Below are 6,000 nucleotides of genomic sequence, written 5' to 3'. Positions count from 1 at the left end.
GGGCACATCTGGGCCATAACCTCTTAAAGATTTGTGTAGCAATTGTCCAGACAAAATTGGAGACATTAACACAAACTTTATATATGAATTATATTTAATACTTACATTTACAACAGTGTATCTTGTGATTATCTTGAAAGAAAAAGAACGCACTAAAAAAAGGGGTAAAAGGGAAACTCCCCCTTTATTTTTATTTATTTTTGTTTTATTTATTTATTTATTTATGTATTTATTTATTTATTTTTCAACGTGTAAAAAATGACATGTATAAGTATAAACATAAATATAATTTGCAATTCTGTATGTGTTGTATTGTATATGTCAGGCCTGTAGTTATGTTCTTTTTAGGATCTTTGGCCTGCCACACTTTCTTATAATTTCCTAGGCTGTTTCATTAGTGTAGTAGTTGGGAGGGGGGAATAGAAAGGAGTAGGATTGTGGAATGTATTGTTATCATTCTTTTATAGAATCTAAGGTCATCTTTTGTTTCCGCACCTTGACACTTGACTGGAAGCAGAGGGGTGTAGATGCCAGCGTGGAAGATGAAGATTGGACCATGTGATGGATTGTGGGTGTGGGGATAAGATCATGAACTTTCAACTAGGTGGAATCCCTGGAAGCAAATCAGATTTGGGATTTCATAGCACAATGCCAACATGTCTCTCTTATTAAATTGGAACTTTAAGGAAAGTTTTGTCTTTGATTCTGATTTAATTCTGCATGATATTTGGAATGCTGACCTTATCCCAAATCTCACCTTTAAAATAATTCACTAGTACCCTCCCCCTCGCAAGGGGGGAGGGGTTGGTGATGGGGGGGTGCTGAATTCCCAACGCTGACCGGGACAGCATAAAATATCAGCGAAAAAATAATGAGAAAGCTTTTGGTGATAAGAAGCTGAGTGCCGAAGCTTCAAAGGCAATGGAATGCTGCTTCCAGTTTTATTGCATCTGGCAAGAGGATGGAGGGGGCTGATAAGGACTTTTTCTACACCAGGATTAGAGAATGAACAAAAGATGAAAGGAATGGAGATTCAAGGCATCCCCACGCAGTCATCTCTGATGGGCTTACCATTATGGACAAATAACCGTGAGTGCATGCTCCCCCTCCTTCCCCCCAGCTTGGAAAAAAAACTGGAATTGAGGTTTTGACTCCTTCCAGATGGCAATAAATGAAATGACTTATTACCCAGCAACTAAGTGGGAGACAGATTCCCTTTCAAAATGGGAATTTCAACCCAGGCAGCAAGAAGGGATTTGGCCAGCATCTTACACTTGCAAGCCACCACAAATTGGGCTGCAACCTGTAAATGAAGCAAAACCAGATTCGGTTTTCTTCCCAGAGTATAGATGGATGAGATGCCACTGGCCACCTCTTTTGCCATCAGCATGGGAAAATCCTCCAAGCCAGCAGAGGCCACCTACTTGGCCCATAACTCCTCCAAGCCAGCAGGAGGGTCCTTGGCACATAACACCCCCCCCTAGCCAGCCATCATTGGTTGAGCTGCAACCTGTGAAGCAGGCAAGCCCAGGATGGGTCTTAACACCAGGTCATGAATGGGAGGAATGCCAGTGGGCACCTGCCCTCCCTCAGCAGATGGCACCATGGCAGAAAACTGGGCAGTGGCTAACCGAGGGATTGACCTCCCCACTGGTTCCAGTCTCCCCTGCAAGGCCCCAAAAGGTTCTTACCCCACCTTCCTATAAAGAAGAAATCTCCATGGAAGAAGGTATTACCAAAGGAAGGCCTGTGAGGTGGATGGCGGGAAAATGTGCACCTGCAATGCCCCAACTGGTTCTTACCCCACCTTCCTACAGAGAAGCAATCTCCACCATGGAAGAAGGGTTCACCAAGGGGGAAGCTGCAAGTTGGAGTGCAAGCCAATGTGATGAAATGGTTCCAAAGTTTAGAGATGTAACTACGTTCCATTCCTCTTGGGGGCCAATAAAATGCCACCATTGCTGTCAACTTGGCCACAGAGCGTCAGAGTGCTTGGCTCCAGCCCCCATGCCACAAATGTGTGCACCAACCACCACGGCATTAAAGAGAGGGCCCCAGATGCCACCACATCTGGGCCAACAACCTCTGGAAGAGGATCCCCAACTTAAGGTGACAAAGTGTCCTACCAAGGGGGAGGCCTCGGAAGAGGAAAAGGGCAAACAATCTCCGGAGGAGGATCCCCAACGTAAGATGACAAAGAGTCCAACTAAGGGGCAGGCCTCGGAGGGGGAAAAGGCCAAACGACCTCTGGAAGAGGATCCCCAACTTACGGTGACGAAGAATCCTACCAAGGGGGAGGCCTCGGAGGAGGACAAAGGCCAGCCGTAGATGATTGAATCCAAGAGCCCAGAACCTACAGCACCTGCAGCAGAGAGCCCTAAACGGCCATGGGAAGAGGTCACAATGGACTTCATCGTGGAACTCCCAGACAGCAGTGGGCATAAAGTAATTTGAACAGTTATTGATTTGGTTTCTAAGCAGGCACACTTCATTGCTTGCTCAGGATTGCCATCCGCAAACGAATTTGTGAAAATGTTTGTGAAACACATTTATCGCCTGCACGGAGTACCCAAGAGGATCATTTCAGACCGCGGAGTCCAGTTCACAGCCAACTTCTGGAGAGAGGTCCTGAGATCCATTGGGTCCACACAAGAACTGAGCTCAGAGGTTCATCCCAGCATGAACGGCGCAGCAGAGGGAGCCAATGCGGTGGTGGAACAATACATCCGGTGTTTTGTGGACTATCAGCGAGACAACTGGTCAGACTTGCTACCCTTCGCCGAAGTGGCGTACAACGATGCGGTCCACAGCAGAACAGGATTAGCAGGTTTCCAGATTACCAGTGGCATGGAAATTGTTGCCATGCCTGAGTTACCTAGAGAACCTCCTTCCTTCATGTCTTTGAGTGAATGGATGGACATGCTAAAGAAAGGATGGGAGAATACGAAGAAGGCTCTAGCAGTTGCAGCAGAAGCCTACAAGAAGCAAGCTGATCAATATCGCTCACTCCAAAAGCCCTACCATGTGGGGGATGAAGTTTTAGTATCTACCAAATACATGAGATTAGGAATGCCTAGTAAGGAATTGGGTCCAAAATTTCTAGGTCCATTCCAAATAGTGCAGATAGTTAACCCAGTTACAGTTCAACTCAGTCTACCCAGAAGTCTAGGGGAAATTGACCCAGAATTTCATTGTAGCTTGTTGAAACCAGTAATTGGGTCTAACAGAAGAGCATCTACCCAAGCTCAGTCTTTTCCTGTAGTGATAGAACGGGAAACACAATCTGAGGTGGAAAGAATTGCAGACTCCAGGCTGAATAGGGGTCACTTACAGTACTTAGTGCACTGGAAGGGTTACCCTTGGTCTGAAGTTACTTGGGTGAAAAGTGGTAACCAAAAAGTGGAGAAGTTAGTAAAGCAATTCCATGAGAAATTTCCCAGTAGGCCTGGGGGGAGGAGAGGTGGTTAATTTTGTTAACTTTTATGTTATTCTCTTTTCAGGAAATGTTTTTCTTCTAAGGAGAGGCCGCCTGTGAGGCCTGTAGTTATGTTCTTTTTAGGATCTTTGGCCTGCCACACTTTCTTATAATTTCCTATGCTGTTTCATTAGTGTAGTAGTTGGGAGGGGGGAATGGAAAGGAGTAGGATTGTGGAATGTATTGTTATCATTCTTTTATAGAAGCCAAGGTCATCTTTTGTCTCCGCACCTCGACACCTGACCGGAAGCAGAGGGGTGTAGATGCCAGTGTGGAAGATGAAGATTGGACCATGTGATGGATTGTGGGTGTGGGGATAAGATCATGAACTTTAAACTAGGTGGAATCCCTGGAAGCAAATCAGATTTGGGATTTCATAGCACAATGCCAACATGTCTCTCTTATTAAATTGGAACTTTAAGAAAAGTTTTGTCTTTGATTCTGATTTAATTCTGCATGATATTTGGAACGCTGACAGTATATACATTCAGTGCAATGTTGAATTGTCAACCATTGCTTCTGGTTGTCAGATGTCATGCTGGGGGTTTCCATTGCTCCTCCATGAACAACTTTGGGAGTGGAGATTAATGTCAGGCATATGAAATAACAAGGCCAGACATGAAGGTTCAAATAAATTGATTTATTGCTTAAAATTTATGCAGATAAATCTATTCAAAAAATGGCCATCATCTATCTCTATCTCCATCTCCATCTCTATCTCTCTCTATGCCTGGCTGCCTGCCTGCCTGCCTGCCTGCCTGCCTGCCTGCCTGCCTGTCTACCTCCCTCCCTGCCTATCTATCTATCTATCTATCTATCTATCTATCTATCTATCTATCTATCTACCTACATACAAATGTTGTTTGTGTGTGTATATATGTGTGTGTTCCAGCATAACACACACACGCCTTGAGCAATTTCAACCAAACGTGGTACCGTGATGACTTACTTTCTGGAAACAAATACTATGTGGGTAAAACACCCCTAACACTCCTCAAGATATGTCCATGTGTGTGTGTGTTCCAGCATAACTCTGGAACGCCTGGGCTGCTGAAATGAAAAGGACTGAATTATATCTATAGTGTCAAGTCACAGTACTTTTGACAGTGATAGTGTGCATTTTGTGACAGTGTGCATTTCGGATTCAAGTTCTGTTAAGATACAGCCTGTTGTGCCTTAAAATGGCTTCTACAGCATAACACAGTGGATTTGCCATTGTAAAGGCTGGGCAGTACTTCACAAGGGGGTTCCCTCTTGGGAATTGGGATAAATGCACACCCAGGCTATGCCAGATTATCAATTAGTATGTTTAGAAATAAACAATGGTTAACAGAATTCAAGGGAGGTTGCACTTGTGGGTATGAAAGATGTCTAAACTGATCCCTTTTTCATTCTTTCCCCTGGCTCTACCAGTCTTCTCCTACACAAATAAAGTCACTCTTTATTATAGTTACTGGGCAGTATACACTTTGAAATAAGAATGAGGCAGAAGCGAGAATATATTTTGTTTCATTACATTAGTTTTCCATATTGTTGAATATGAAAATCGGTTACAGTGGAGCTATATTTACAGATTAAAAATGAATGGTAATGACCTAAGATAACATTTATTTTAAAAAAACAAGGTGCAATGTACAGCATTCAGAAGCCATGATGCAGGGTTAAATTCATGTCTACAAAATGATATTCCAATCTTGACTATATTTATGTTGTGGTTTATAAATAGAAGGCATATATATCATGATAGTAGTATGTAAAATATCGGACACATTTTGAGTCAATGCCAGAAAAGTCCCAACAGCACATGGAAAATCAATTTTGTCAAAATCAAAATTTTGAAATAGAGTGTTGAAAGAGACACAAAGAAATTTTTAAAAGTTTTTGGAAATGTAGAAAATAAAGGACATCTAGTGTTTTGGAATAGGCAACTATAATAAACCTTACTACACACAATACTCCTACACAAAGCCTCTATTGGCAGAAATGAAACTTCTACGTAGTTTTGAGAGAGCATGTGGTCTCATTTTTTGTCAGTAATTTTTTCCTAGCAAGAAAGATCACATAATGAACTAATTTCTCTTTGTGAGTTGCTCCCTGTGGTTGAGGTCAGGGCGGAAAAAAATGATGTAGCATTTTGGGAGGAATATGCATCCCAGTAAAGCAGCGCTGGAGGCCAAGATGGAGAAGACCTCCACAGCTACCATGGCTTTTCCTTTTGTGCTCAGATAGGCTGGAAAGAAGGAGATCCACACACTGCAAAAGGCCAAAATGCTGAAGGTGATGAACTTGGCTTCGTTAAAGCTGTCGGGTAATTTACGGGCAGGGAAAGCCACGATGAAGCTGGCAATGGCCAAGATACCCATGTAGCCCAAGACACAGTAGAAGAAGAAAGCTGACCCCTCATTGCATTGTAAAATCATTTCTTGGAGCTCTGAATGCATGTCCAACTCAGGAAATGGAGGAGATGTCGACATCCAAAGGATACAAATCCATAATTGTAAGAGAGAGCACGAGAGGACAATAGA

Source organism: Natrix helvetica, assembly GCF_964273705.1.
Source record: "Natrix helvetica genome assembly, chromosome: W".
NCBI classification, from domain to species: Eukaryota; Metazoa; Chordata; class Lepidosauria; order Squamata; family Natricidae; genus Natrix; species Natrix helvetica.
The sequence above is the reverse complement of the archived record's forward strand: the minus strand, read 5'-3'. Positions refer to the sequence as shown.